Raw genomic sequence first — 16,218 nt, 5'->3', positions numbered from 1 at the left:
GCCAAGTGCTGGAGTGAGACTTAAACCCACAAATTTGTGACTTTGAGGCAAGAGTGCCACCAACTGAGCCTCAGCAGACAACAGTGCAACTCACCATAACATGTGTAACTGTATTATTGCAACATGAGTACACCCCATACCAAAGAGAGAATCAACATATTGAAATTTGTTACATGTCAGACATTCTTCTTCTTTCTTTTCTTTCTTTTGGGCCTCCTTATCTCGAGAGACAATGGATACGCGCCTGGAGGTGGTCAGTGGTTTGTGAAGCAGCGCCTGGAGTGGCTATAAAGGCCAATTCTGGAGTGACAGGCTCTTCCACAGGTGCTGCAGAGAAATTTGTTTGTTGGGGCTGTTGCACAGTTGGCTCTCCCCTTGCGCCTCTGTCTTTTTTCCTGCCAACTACTAAGTCTCTTCGACTCGCCACAATTTAGCCCTGTCTTTATGGCTGCCCGCCAGCTCTGGCGAATGCTGGCAACTGACTCCCACGACTTGTGATCAATGTCACACGATTTCATGTCGCGTTTGCAGACGTCTTTATAACGGAGACATGGACGGCCGGTGGGTCTGATACCAGTGGCGAGCTCGCTGTACAATGTGTCTTTGGGGATCCTGCCATCTTCCATGCGGCTCACATGGCCAAGCCATCTCAAGCGCCGCTGACTCAGTAGTGTGTATAAGCTGGGGATGTTGGCCGCTTCAAGGACTTCTGTGTTGGAGATATAGTCCTGCCACCTGATGCCAAGTATTCTCCGAAGGCAGCGAAGATGGAATGAATTGAGACGTCGCTCTTGGCTGGCATACGTTGTCCAGGCCTCGCTGCCGTAGAGCAAGGTACTGAGGACACAGGCCTGATACACTCGGACTTTTGTGTTCCGTGTCAGTGCGCCATTTTCCCACACTCTCTTGGCCAGTCTGGACATAGCAGTGGAAGCCTTACCCATGCGCTTGTTGATTTCTGCATCTAGAGACAGGTTACTGGTGATAGTTGAGCCTAGGTAGGTGAACTCTTGAACCACTTCCAGAGCGTGGTCGCCAATATTGATGGATGGAGCATTTCTGACATCCTGCCCCATGATGTTCATTTTCTTGAGGCTGATGGTTAGGCCAAATTCATTGCAGGCAGACGCAAACCTGTCGATGAGACTCTGCAGGCATTCTTCAGTGTGAGATGTTAAAGCAGCATCGTCAGCAAAGAGGAGTTCTCTGATGAGGACTTTCCGTACTTTGGACTTCGCTCTTAGACGGGCAAGGTTGAACAACCTGCCCCCTGATCTTGTGTGGAGGAAAATTCCTTCTTCAGAGGATTTGAACGCATGTGAAAGCAGCAGGGAGAAGAAAATCCCAAAAAGTGTGGGTGCGAGAACACAGCCCTGTTTCACACCACTCAGGATAGGAAAGGGCTCTGATGAGGAGCCACCATGTTGAATTGTGCCTTTCATATTGTCATGGAATGAGGTGATGATACTTAGTAGCTTTGGTGGACATCCGATCTTTTCTAGTAGTCTGAAGAGACCACGTCTGCTGACGAGGTCAAAGGCTTTGGTGAGATCAATGAAAGCAATGTAGAGGGGCATCTGTTGTTCACGGCATTTCTCCTGTATCTGACGAAGGGAGAACAGCATGTCAATAGTCGATCTCTCTGCACGAAAGCCACACTGTGCCTCAGGGTAGACGCGCTCGGCCAGCTTCTGGAGCCTGTTCAGAGCGACTCGAGCAAAGACTTTCCCCACTATGCTGAGCAGGGAGATTCCACGGTAGTTGTTGCAGTCACCGCGGTCACCTTTGTTTTTATAGAGGGTGATGATGTTGGCATCGCGCATGTCCTGGGGTACTGCTCCCTCGTCCCAGCACAGGCATAGCAGTTCATGTAGTGCTGAGAGTATAGCAGGCTTGGCACTCTTGATTATTTCAGGGGTAATGCTGTCCTTCCCAGGGGCTTTTCCGCTGGCTAGGGAATCAATGGCATCACTGAGTTCCGATTTGGTTGGCTGTATGTCCAGCTCATCCATGACTGGTAGAGGCTGGGCTGCATTGAGGGCAGTCTCAGTGACAGCATTCTCCCTGGAGTACAGTTCTAGGTAGTGCTCAACCCAGCGGTCCATCTGTTTGCGTTGGTCAGTGATTATGTCCCCCGATTTAGATTTGAGGGGGGTGATCTTCTTGATGGTTGGCCCAAGAGCTCTCTTCATGCCATCATACATTCCTCTGATGTTTCCGGTGTCTGAGGCCAGCTGAATATGACTGCATAGGTGTTGCCAGTAGTCGTTTGCGCAACGCCTAGCTGTTCTTTGTGCAGTACTTCTGGCTGCTTTAAGTGCTGCGGATGTTAAATCGCTGTTAAAAGTGATTAAAAAGTGTTAAAAGTGTCAGACATTGATGCTCCAGATATCGAAGTCCTCGGCCATGGACCAGACATTATGATCACCAACTGCTGAATCCAAATTCTCCTGTGAGGGACTTTAGCAAAGAGATGACGCTGCTTTCTCCTCCAGGATTCTTGGTGACAGATCAGTGTATGCTAGAGCCCTCTCTCCTTAAAACCAGTTCCACTTTTTGCTATAAAATTTACTCCATAACTTGATCCTGGATCTGAAGCATGGGCCTAAAGAAGCCCTTCTGTAGCAGACCTATTCTGAAGGATGAAGGAAAACAGTTTGTAACGGTCATATATAGCATAAACTTAACCTGCATTAGTTCTAGAATTGGCCTTTTTGCCACTCCAGGCGCTGCTGCACAAACAACTGACTACCTCCAGGCGCTTACCCATTGTCTCTCGAGACAAGGAGGCCAAAGAAGAAGACGAAGAAGAAGAAGATGAACCTTCATTAGTAATTTGTTATCAATGAACATTAAAGGAGAAAGTCCAAAGCACCCTTTTCCCCTTCTTGACATATTCCTAGAGAGCAGTATCTAGGCTGAGTTGCCATCCACCCATGTTCTGATAACAAAATGGCCTCAAACCTTCCAATGAATGCAGTGAGTTTCTCCTCTGGAGTTGTGTAAAGCTAGAATACTGCAGCTGGCATTTTGGGGTGGCCACTATGGCATCTCTCTAGTCAGCCCAAGTGCAAGATGACAAATAGAATGCATTTGATTCAACGTAATTCTGCCAGCAATACAATATCTGGAATGTGATGGAATATCTCCACTTGCCTGAATGAGTGTGGCTCCAACAACACTGAAGAAGCTCAACACCATGCAGGACAAAGTAGCCCACATGATTGGCACCCCATCCACCACCTCAAACATTCACTCCCTCCTCCACCAGTGTGCTGTGGAAACAAAGTGTCCCATCTACAAGATGCATTGTAGCAACTCACCAAGGCTGCTTTGACAGCATTTTCCAAACTTATGACCTCTAACGCCTAGAAGGACAAGAGTAGAGGTGTATGGGAATACTGTCAACTGCAAGTTCTCCTCCATATCACACATCATCTTGACTTGGAAATATATCACTGTTCCCTCATCGCCAGCGGGCCAATCCTGGAACTCCTTCATTAACAGCACTATGGGTGTACTTACACCACATGGACTGCAGCTGTTCAAGAAGGCGGCTCACCAACACCTTCTTGGGGACAATTATAGATGAGCAATAATTGCTGGCCTTGGCAGTGACACTCACATCCCATGAAAGAATAAAAAAACTTCAAACACAAAAGCTGCAATATTTTCGGAAATGCTTTGAACAAACACTTTTTAAACGCAAGTTTACTGTGACATAATGAAAATCTAGAGTTGGTATTAACTTTGTGGGAAACTTGGGTAAACTCAAAAATCACCTCTCACTGTTCTCTCTGCTGATATTTCTACATGCTGGCAAGTACTCATTCACTCCTTTGAGAGGCTAGAAAAGCATCATGTGAAATGATACATTGTGAAATGATGCTCAAGATTTAGAGGCATTTTTGAGGATGGTTTGGGATCGGAGCAGACATAAAAGAATCTCAACCATGACCTCAACCGGCCTCCAACCCGCCCACTTCCAGGTTTTACAGAGACGGCACAAAGCGTGCGCAGCAGACCACTCCCAGGGGGCAGGTCAGCATGTTAAATATAGTAATGAGGTTGGCAGCCTCTGATATAATGTGTTTTACAACTCCATTTCCCCAGGCATTATGCGAGAAATAATCTCCATCACATTTGGAATTCCTCAAATTTTTAATAATCCAGGAGGTACTTTTTACCTTCACAGCCTTGCCATTAATCTGGCACATTGTTGAATCCGTCAGACTTTCACCCCATTGGAAGCTGGTGGATTCTACAATGGCCGGAGCTACACTCTGCCAGATTATCACCTAAATGTCGCAATGAAAACAGAAAATGATGGAAACATACACTGGCACCCCACTGTAACGTGCTGTCTGGGGTCCACATCACAAGACTTTGTTATAGATGAAACCGTGTTGTAACAAGGTCCTTTCAAATATGCCAAGCCAACAGCTAGAATAATAAAACAAACAAAATGAAGGCAATCAATTCAAATAAATTAAATGCTATTTTTTCCAATCACAGAAATGTGAATGTACTACTTTGGTTTTCCAACTTTTAAACAGCGTTACAGGCCTGATGTTCCTTGGCTTGGTTTACTGAAATATTGCTGATTCCTTTGTTTAAGACTCAGGCAAAGTTGGTGGACATTCTTCTTAAAATTTCACAGATGAGGATTTTCCAAGGTCACCTTTGGAGTCTCTGCCTTGGTGGTTTAAAGCTGTTCCAGGCAGGGTCTTTGTCTTGTCTGGAAAGGATGTTTCAGCTTCCTCGCTGGCTGACTTTCTCATTATTGGTCATTATTGAACAGATGGACGCATGTTAAAGCAATCAATAATTTTAACTGTTCACATTTACTCCTTGCCTCTGTCTTTGCTAGATGTAGGATGTTCTGAAGTTGTGTCACACTTGCAGCAGTTGATTTTACATTGGCTTCCAATCATCTCAGTGATTCTTCTAGATAGTGATTGGTATGGGATGATGGCAGTGACTCGGTCTTGGCGTTGTTGTCATCATCATCTTCTTCAGCTTGCTGGACATCTTAGGGTTTGGTGTAAAAGAAAAATACTGCAGATGCTGGAAATCTGAAATAAAAACAAAAAGTACTGGAAATACTCAGCAGGTCAGGCAGCATCTGTGGAGAGAGAAGCAGCGTTAATGTTTCAGGTCAGTGACCTTTCATCAGAACTGGCAAAGGTTCGAAATGTAATAGGTTTTAAGCAAATAAAGTGGAGGTGGGAGAAAAGAGAACACAAGGGAAGGTGTTGATAAGACAGAAGGTCAGAGAGATTAACTGACAAGGAGGTCTTGGGACAAAGGCAAATAGTGTGCTAATGGTGTGATGAAAGACAAAGCATTAGTGCAGAGTGGGTATAAAATGACAGAATAATGAACAGGCACTGGCGCTGTTCCTATCTCATGTTACCAGGCTTTCTGGGGGGTTGTATGCAGGGCAGTTGTCAAGCAGCAAGATGGCCCTCTCTGGTAATTTTGTTCTGTCTGACATACTTTCTGACATTTGGTATGAATTCATATGGAAAATTGATGAAGTCATCCAGCCTTTGGTGCTACTTGAACACGGTAATGGTAGCGATTTTAGGTTTAGATGATGGAAGCAGTAGGGTTTGGTGAGTTTTCTGATGATGAGTGGAGTCAGCTTGTGTAGACCAGTTTTGATACAGCAAAGGAGGACTGTCCACCTTGCCTTCATCTGTTTAAATCCAAATGTTTTGTTGGTGTTGTTTCTTGTCGCTCTGGTAACATTTTGTAGTACAGTTGTAGACTTGCTCTTCGGTGCATTCTCCTTCATGTAAGATCTTCTTTAATTCAGCTGTTATGAGAGTGCTTCCATTTTAAAATATTTTTGAGGACTCATCTTTAAAAATTGTGGAAATCGATTCATTTGAAAGACTGACAAGATTCCATAGATGCTGGACTTGTTTTTTTTTTAACGTCAGTGGAAGGACTTGGGACTGTGTTTAAAAACAAACCCTTACTGGAAGTCACAAGTCTTAAGCTAACTAAACAGCAGAAGCCTTGATGACTGTGGGAACTGTTTACAGAGAAGTGACATGTCAATATATATGGTGGTCACAAGTTGGTTTTGTTTTGAATATTGTTTTGGTTCAGTTGGGGGGTAAGCCTGCTAAGAGAGAAGCTACCAGCTCATCCTTTTCCACCTCTTTGAGAAACCCTGAGAATCCAGTGTGAGAAATAGATAAACTGATGCCGTATTTCTCCTGAAAAGCCTGCCAGACTAATCCTCGCGTTGCCTGAAGAGAACTGCTCAAAAAAGATCTCAGTGAGAGTCCTCTACATGTATCTGGGTGCCAGACTAAAGGGACGGCTGAGATCATTTCATATCATATCCTTTTTTCTTCAAGAATTAACAAGTATTTGGCCAAAATAATTTTTTGTCTTTTTCATAGAGTGAATCTCTGCATAGAACCATAGAAGTATAGAAAAGGTGCGGCACAGAAAGTGACCATTCAGCCCATTGTTTCTGCGCCTGCTGAAAAATTAGCCGCCCATTCTAATCCCACCTTCCAGCACTTGGTCCATAGCCTTGCAGATTACAGCACTTCAGGTGCAGGTCCAGGTACCTTTTAAATGAGTTAAGGGTTTCTGCCTCCACCATCGATCCAGGCAGTAAATTCCAGATACCCACCACCCTCTGGGAGAAAAACGTTTTCCTCATGTCACCTCTAATCCTTCTACCAATCACCTTAAATCTGTGTCTCCTGGTAACTGACCTCTCGGTTGGGGAAATAGGTCCTTCCTGTCTACTGTAACAAGGCCTCTCATAACTTTGTATACCTCAATTAAGTCACTCCTCAGCCTCCTCTGTTCCAAGAAAAACAACCCCAGCCTATCCAATCTTTCCTCATAGCTGCAATTTGCAAGCCCTGGCAACATTCTTGTAAACCTCCACTGTACTCTCTCCAGAGCAATTATGCCCTTCCTGTAATGTAGTGATCAGAACTGTACTCAATATTTCAGCTGTGGCCTAACCAGCATTTTATACAGTTCCAGCATTACATCCCTGCTTTTGTATTCTATATCTTGGCCAATAAAGGAAGGCATTCCATATGCCTTCTTCACCACTTTATCTACCTGTCCTGCCACCTTCAGGGACCTGTGGACATGTACTCTAAGGTCTCTCACTTCCTCTACCCTTCTCAATACCCTCCCATTTATTGTGTATTCCTTTACTTTGTTTGCCCTCCCCAAATGCATTACCTCACACTTCTCCGGATTGAATTCCATTTGCCACTTTTCCGCCCGCTCAACCAAACCATTGATCTCATTCTGGAGTCTGAAAATATCCTCTTCGCTATCAACTACACAGCCAATTTTTGTGTCATCTGCAAATTTTCCAATCATGCCTCCCACATTTAAGTCCAAATCATTAATATATATCACAAACAGCAACGCTGAGCCCTGTGGAATGCTATTGGAAACTGCCTTCCATTCGCAAAAACATCCATCAACCTTTGTTTCCTGTCACTGAGCCAATTCTGGATCCAACTTACCAAACTTCCCTGCATCCCACAGGCTTTTAAAATGCCTTACTAAATTCCATGTAGACAACATCCACTGCACCACCCTCGTCAATCCTCTTTGCTACTTCCTCAAAAAATTCAAGTTAGTTGGTAAGACAGGACCATCCCTTAACAAATCCATGCTGACTATCCCTGATTAATCCATGCCTTTCTAAGTGACAGTTTATCCTATCTCTCAGAATTGATTCTGATAATTTGCCCACCACCGAGATTAGACCGACTGCCTATAATTATTTGGTATATCCCTCGCACTCTTTTTAAACAGTGGTACAATCGTTTGCAGACCTCCAATCCTCTGGTACCTTGCCTGTATCTAGTGAGGATTTGAAGGTGATCCTCAGAGCGTCTGCTATTTCCTCCCTGGCTTCCTTTAACAGCCTGAGATACAATCCATCTGGCCCTGGTGATTTATTCACTTTCAAGGATGTCAGACCCTCTAGTACTTCCTCTCTCATTATGCTAATCATATCTAATATTTCACACTCCTCCTCTTTAACTACAATGTCTACATGATTGCTCTCCTTTGTGAAGACAGAGACAAAGTACTCATTATGAACCCTGCCCACATCTTCTGCATCCATGCATAAGTTACCTTGTACATCTCTGATAGGAGCTACCCTTTCTTTAGTAGTCCTCTTGCTCTTAATGTACTAATAAAACATCTTTGGGATTTCCTTGAATTTACCTGCCAATATTTTTTCATGTCCTCTCTTTGCTTTCCTAATTTCCTTTTTTACTTTAACCCTGCACTTTCTTTACTCCTCTAGGCTTTCTCAAGTATTAAGTGTTATAAATTTCCATTTTTTTGCTTTATCTTATCCTGTATGCTGCTAGATAACCAAGGGTCTCTAGATTTGGCAGTACCACCCTTTTTCTTTGTGGGGCATGTCTATACTGTGCCATAGAATGTCGCTTTTGAATGCCTCCCATTGGTTTGCCACTGATTTTCCTTCCAGTCCACATTCGCCAGATCACTTCTCAGCTTCGTAAAATTTTCCTTCCCCCAATTTAAAACTTTTACTCCTGTTTTATCCTTGTCTTTTTTCATAATAATGCTAAATCTAACTGTATTATTGTCACTATCTCCAAAATGGACACCCTCTGCTCCTTCATCCACTTGCCCAACTTTATTACCGAAGACTAAATCCAGAATTGCAACCCCTCTCGTTGGTCTTGTTACGTGCTGGCTAAAAAAGTTCTCTTGAATGCAGTTAAAGAATTTTGTGCCCTTTGTGCCCTTCACAGTGTTTGTATCCCAGTTGATATTAGGGTAGTTCAAATCCCCAACTATTATTGCCCTATTGTTTTTGCACTCAGAAATTTGCCTGCATCTTCATTCTTTTATCTCCCTCTCACTATTTGGGGGTCTATAGTACTTCTGAGCTCAACCCGCATGGCCTCATTTTATGATTCATTTAGCTCCTCATAACCAATAAGGCTACACCCCCTCCTTTTTTATCCCCTCTCAATCCTGCCTGAAAACTCTGTATCCAGGGATGTTGAGCTGCCATTGTTGCCCTTCTTTAAGCCAAGTTTCCGTTATAGCAATGATATCATGCTGCCATGTGTCTATCTGTGCCCTCAGCTCATCGGCTTTATTTGCTATACTGCTTGCATTTAAATAAATACCTTTTAACTGCCAAATTCCTGTGCTGCACACTTATTAACCTTTGCTTCTTCTGTCTTTCAGAGTCACTCACTAATTTTCTGCCTCCCGTTCCCTGCCCTGAATTTGTCCTTTTTTTTTTATTTGTTCATGGGATATGGGTGGCGCAGGCTGGGCCAGCATTTATTGCCCATTCCTAATTGTCCTTAAGAAGGCGGTGGTGAGCTGCCTTCTTGAATCGCTGCAGTTCATGTGGGGTTGGTATATCCACAGTGCTGTTAGGAAGGGAGTTCCAGGATTTTGACCCAACTCCTCAGGTTCCCACGCCCCTGCCAAACTAGTTTAAATGACCCCCAACAGCATTGGCAAACTTTCCTGCAAGGATATTCATCCTGGTCCTGTTCGGGTGTAGACTGTCTGGCTTTTACAGGTTCCACCTTCCCCAGAACTGGTCCCAAAGCCCCAGATATCTGAAGACCTCCCTCCTGCACCATCTATCCAGCCACGCATTCATCTGGTATATTCTCCTATTTCTATACTCAGTAGCACAAGGTCTTGGGAGTAATCCAGAGACTACTATCTTTGAGGTCCTGCTTGCTGATCTGTTTCCTAACTCCCTAAACTCAGGCTGCAGGACCTCATCCCTTTTTCTACCTATATCATTGGTACCAATGTGGACCACGACCTCTGGCTGTGTACCCTCGCCCTCCAGAATGCTCTGTAGCAGCTCGGCGATAACTATTACCCTTGCATCAGGGAGGCAAATACTATCCCAGAATCACGTCTGCGATCACAGAAAGACCTGTCTGTTCCCCTAACTATAGAATCCCCTACCACAATTGCTGTCCTGTCTTTTCTCCTCCCTCCATGCACAACTAAGCCACCCATGGTGCTCTGGTCATGATCCTTGCTGCACTCTCCAGAGGAACTCTCCCATCGGTACTCAGAACGGAATACTAGTTCAAAAGTGAGATGGCCTCTGAGGGTCTCCTGCACGACCTGCCTTGTCCTTCTTGTCTGTCTGGCAGCCATGCAGTCCCTCTCTGCCTGCGTGCTCTTAAGCTGCGGGGTGACCATCTCCTGAAACGTGCTATCCACATACCGCTCATCCTTGTGAATGCACTTCATTGACTCTAGCTGCTCCTCGAATTCCAAGATTCAGCGCTCAAATTTTTGCATTTGATGGCACTTTCTACACATGTAGTTGTCCAGGACATGGGCAGGGTCCTGGAGTCCCCACATGGCACAGGATGTGCATTCGACAGGTGTGAGCAGTCCGCCATGCCTCAAATTATTTATTTACTGCATGAAAATTGGAAGTCAAATAAATGCAATAAAATGGCTATAAATAAAATGAACAAACTGTAAACCACCTACCGACTACTGGTATTTCAGCTTCTACTTAGTAGATAGACTTAGATGTTCGAGAAAAAGTAACAAACAGCAGAAAAATGAAAAGAAGAAATAAGAAAACACCCACTAAATAATCACCGACTAGCTCCCTGTGCCTCACCACTCTCTCTCCCGTCAAGCTGTTTGCAGCTCCGAAGTCTCACCTAGCAAATCACCTACCTGCTTCACTGTGATGTCTAGTTACCAAAACTAATCTACCTGACCACTATTAATATATCCAACCAATACTAAAATGTTACCAATAGTAGTAATAACCTCAGTAACAAACTTTACTGCTTTAAAATAAAACAGAACAGTAGACTCATCAGCTTTCCCTTTTGCTTGTGTGCCTTAATTAATTATAAGGTAGTTACATAAATTTTAGTTTTTTATTTCTAATTTGTAGCTATTTATACATACATCCTAACAGTCATGTACTAACCCAGTTATTTACAGATACTCCCTAACAGCAGTTTCTCACCAACCAATCATCTTACAACTTTCCTTCTTCACCCAGAGAGTGGTGAGCCTGTGGAATTCGCTACCACAGAAAGCAGTTTAGGCCAAAACATTGAATGTTTTCAAGAAAGGGTTAGATATAGCTCTTGGGTCTAAAGGGATCAAAGGGTATGGGGCAAAAGCGAGGACAGGCTACTGAGTTGGATGATCAGCCATGATCATAATGAATGGCGGAGCATGTTCGAAGGGCCGAATGGCCTACTCCTGTGCCTATTTTCATGATGTCACTATTCACTTTATTTCAAACTCAGGTGCGCCTGGACACCTGCCTGATCTCCCAGAAATTAAGTGCTGTAGGCTGTGATACTCGGGCTTTATTTAACTGCTCCCCACACTGTTTCTCCCGCAGGTCTACTCCTGTCTGCTGCTCTCCTGGAAGGTAAGTCTGCAGAGAAAACGTCTTCAGTTTTTCTTTAACTGGTGTGTGTGTGTGTGTGTGTGTGTGTGTGTGAGTGTGTGTGTATGCTGAATTAATTTAGAACAGAACTTTCATATTAATTGAATAAGTCCTGTTTTATAATAAAATAATAATTTTGTTGTTTATTGAAGAAACCTGGATTGTGGAGACTAAAATAAAGTATATCATTTTATTTTAATTTAATTTTATTATTTTTTTTTATTTAGAGATACAGCACTGAAACAGGTCCTTCGGCCCACCGAGTCTGTGCCGACAAACAACCACCCATTTATACTAACCCTACAGTAATCCCATATTCCCTACCACCTACCTACACTAGGGGCAATTTACAACAGCCAATTTACCTATCACCTCCAAGTCCTTCGGCTGTGGGAGGAAACTGGAGCACCCGATGAAAACCCACGCGGTCACAGGGAGAACTTGCAAACTCCGCACAGGCAGTACCCAGAATCAAACCCGGGTCCCTGGAGCTGTGAGGCTGCGGTGCTAACCACTGCGCCACTGTGCCGCCCCTACTGGCTGTATCTGTAACTGGATAAAAGAGTTAATTATATGTTGAGACCCATGGAAATGTGGAACTAGAGAAAGGCAGTGCACTCCTCCAGCCTCAGTCGTAACACAGTGGGAAATGATGTTATGGCTGGGTCGTTCGTGGACCAGTGTTCTCCACTTACAGGAACTTGCTAAATACAGAACCTTGCTTGCCTTCCTTTGCTGGCTCCAAATGGTCACGCTCACAAAAGGAACAGTTGTGAACTGAAGTGAACTGGAGAAATTATGAACTGGAAAAATGAACTGGTGAATTAAACTCCAAAAATGGACACATTTTGCTGCAGGCAAGATGAAATAAGAGGTCAGGTGACCCCTCCTGTACCGCAAATAGAAATCATGACTGTTGGAGACTAAACTCATCATCACATCTGGACTAGTTCTGGGGAAGGCATTTTAAAATGTTAAACAAACAATTCTAAAATTGCTCCCAGCTTCAAGAATTGGGCTGACAAAGACCTTCGCAGACAGAGCAACTCTGATTGTAAAGCCAAGATAATAAGTGGGAAATAACACCACTTTATTAAGATAAGCCACATTCCAACCCCATTGTGTAACAATGACCCCACATTCAAATACATTGAATGGACTCACCAGAGGAGAGCATCTATCATCACCTGACCAAATTCAAGCCTGATAAGGGTTATTTTTTTAAAAAGATATTCCTCTGAGAGAGGGAGAGAGAGAAAGTCAGCCAGTGAGGAAGCTGAGACATCCTTTGCAGCCAAGACTAAGACCCTGATTGTAACAACTTTAAACCACTGAGACAGAGACTTCAAAGGTGACCTTGAAAACTCCCCATCTGAGAAATTCTAACAAGATGGTTCATCAACATTAACTGAGCCTTAAATAATGGAATCTGCAAAATTTCAGCAAACCAAGAAAAGGAACATCAGGTCTGCAACGCTGTTAAGAATTCCTCCCAGAAAATCAAGAATGGTTCAAAGTAAACTCTTTTTACAACAATCAGACTTAATGCATGCTGTCCTCTCATCTCTATCTTTTCTTGTGTGTGTACATGAATGCGCCTGCATGAATTGGTGAGGTTGCAAACATTTTCAGGTATTGTTTAATGAATAATTATCTTTCTTTTTTAACCTACGAGAAAACCTTTTGTTTGTTTGTTTATTTGATCCTTAAAACACTCACGGACTAATTTTTTCTTTCAAAAAACTATCTGTGGTCAGTTCAGAGGTGAAAAATGCAAGTCACCCACACTATTTCCCACCTGTCCATAACATGGGGAATTGGTATTTACATTCATTTGGTGGCAAAACTTGTTAGCCTGGGCTTGAATAACAGGACCAGATACAGGTACGCATTTGACTTTCCTTTGGATGAACATGTTTATGGCCTTGTGAAGAGGTGTGCGGTTGGCATTTCAGGCTTTCCTTTTTGCTTGACCAACTTCATCCATCTATATCAACACCCATCTCAACTTCTCTTGATCTTTAAGCCACCCATGAAGTGTTGATTCAGCAATTCCCATTCTTTGCAAAATGGATGCTTGTGTAGTGTTTTCCTTCATCTGGATGATGATTTTCCATTTCTTGGCAATGGTGTAAGATTTTCTCTTTCATGATTCAGTACACATGATTTTGTATTGGTCATTGTATGGGTATCAGTGCAAGTTTGATCTGTATTTATAGGGAGAAAACTGGTGCTTTAATTAGTCAAGAAACTGACATCTCACTGGCTGGTTCAAAATCATTTGTGGAGTATTACTACTTCAACAATATTGTGAAATATGTTCTGCAAGGAATACATTTATATGACATTTTTGGGGTCTAATTATACTGAGTTTTGTGCTATAGCAGACTGTGTTATAGTGGGTCCCAGTTTACAGCAGGTCTGTTAGCATCTGAGCAGTTGGATGTAGCTTTTAGATTAAAGATGTCCTCTTGACTGTGTGTGATTTCTAAGCAAGAAACAATTACAAGTGCTAATGCACTGGGGACTAATTGTTATTTTCCAATGAAGCACTTTAAAACTAAGTAGATTCTAGTCTCACTAGAGTAGCAATTGAAAGATGACATGAAAAAATGTAATCATATTGGATGATGCTTTTAATTGAAACAGATTTGGAGATTTAAAAAATTATGATTTAGGTTAAATAAAACAAACTTGACCCAATGAACAGTTTTCTCTCAGCACCTCTATCAGCTCTGCTTGTTCAACATCCAATCCTGGATGAACAGAAATTTCCTCCAACTAAAGATTTTGCAAGATCAAAGCCTTTGGGCAGAATCTTCCCAGCCTATTAGAGGTAGGTTTGGGGGCAAGCAAGGTGGGAAAGTCTGGAAATTGAAGTCGGGTCGGAATCCTAATGTGATCCTAGCCTCTTCCGGCTATCCCTGGGGAAGCTTTGAAGGCGAGTGGAGATCCTGCTTGGATCTGTCGGGTAAATAGTTAAGTAATTGTTGAGTTTGTTAAGAAGCCAATTACGAGGTGCTTTTGCCCTGAATCCTGGATTTCCCAGCCATGGAAACTGTTTCCCGACCTGGCAGCACCTCACCAGGATCACTGAGGCAAATGCACAGCGGGAAGAGCTTTTTCGGTGAAACTGACAAGCTGGGAAGACTTTGATCAGGTACATTGAAGAGTTCTCTCCATGGCCATTAAGAGACTGTTGTTCAAAGCACTTCTTACATAAATGATTTGGAGGAAAGTATAGGTGGTCTGATTAGCAAGTTTGCAGACGACACTAAGATTGGTGGAGTAGCAGTGAAGGGGACTGTCAGAGAATACAGCAGAATATAAATAGATTGGAGAGTTGGGCAGAAAAATGGCAGATGGAGTTCAATCAGGGCAAATGCGAGGTGATGCATTTTGGAAGATCCAATTCAAGAGTGAATTATACAGTAAATGGAAAAGTCCTGGGGAAAATTGATGTACAGAGAGACTTGGGTGTTCAGGTCCATTGTTCCCTGAAGGTGGCAACGCAGGTCAATAGAGTGGTCAAGAAGGCATACGGCATGCTTTCCTTCATCGGACGGGGTATTGAGTACAAGGGTTGGCAGGTCATGTTACAGTTGTATAAGACTTTGGTTCGGCCACATTTGGAATACTGCGTGCAGTTCTGGTCGCCACATTACCAAAAGGATGTAGATGCTTTGGAGAGGGTGCAGAGGAGGTTCACCAGGATGTTGCCTGGTATGGAGGGCGCTAGCTATCAAGAGAGGTTGAGTAGATTAGGATTATTTTCATTAGAAAGACGGAGGTTGAGGGGGGACCTGATTGAGGTGTACAAAATCATGAGAGGTATAGACAGGGTGGATAGCAAGAAGCTTTTTCCCAGAGTGGGGGATTCAATTACTAGGGGTCACGAGTTCAAAGTGAGAGGGGAAAAGTTTAGGGGGGATATGCATGGAAAGTTCTTTACGCAGAGGGTGGTGGGTGCCTGGAACGCGTTGCCAGCGGAGGTGGTAGACGCGGGCACGATAGCGTCTTTTAAGATGTATCTAGACAGATACATGAATGGGCAGGAAGCAAAGAGATACAGACCCTAAGAAAATAGGCAACGTGTTTAGATAGAGGATCTGGATCGGCGCAGGCTTGGAGGGCCAAAGGGCCTGTTCCTGTGCTGTAATTTTCTTTGTTCTTTGTTCTTCTCTAAGAGAGTACTCTCGCTGCTTGTTTCAATTGATTGCCAACTCTTGCACATTCCTGATTTTAATTGCTCCACTATTGGCTGCCAAACCTTCAGCTGCTTGGACCCTAAGCTCTGAAATTCCCTCCCCAAATCACTCTTCCTCTCCTTTCTCCTCGAGAACACTCCGTAAAATCTACCTCTTTGATCAAGTTTTTAGTCATGGGGCCTAATATTTCCTTATATGCCTCAGCATCAAATCTTGTTTAACAACGCTCCTGTAAACTGCCTTGGGAGGTTTTACTATGTTAAAAGTCCTATATAAATGGAAGTTGTTGTTGTTGTAATAACAAAGGCCAAGGAATATGTTTCTTTTTTGATGTCAGACATGGCTCAATGGTAACATTCTTGTCTATGTCAGAAGGTTATAAGTTCAAGCCCACTCCAGACTTGAGCAAACATCCATGTTGATGCTTCTGTACAGCAGTAAGGGAGTGCTGCATTGTCAGAGGTACTGTTTTTTTGGATAAGACATTAATCTGAGGCTCAGTTAGTGAATGTAAAAGATCCCGTGACATTACTCAAAGAAAAG

Source organism: Heterodontus francisci, chromosome 7, assembly GCF_036365525.1.
Source record: "Heterodontus francisci isolate sHetFra1 chromosome 7, sHetFra1.hap1, whole genome shotgun sequence".
Lineage (NCBI taxonomy): Eukaryota > Metazoa > Chordata > Chondrichthyes > Heterodontiformes > Heterodontidae > Heterodontus > Heterodontus francisci.
This window is presented reverse-complemented; position numbering follows the sequence as displayed.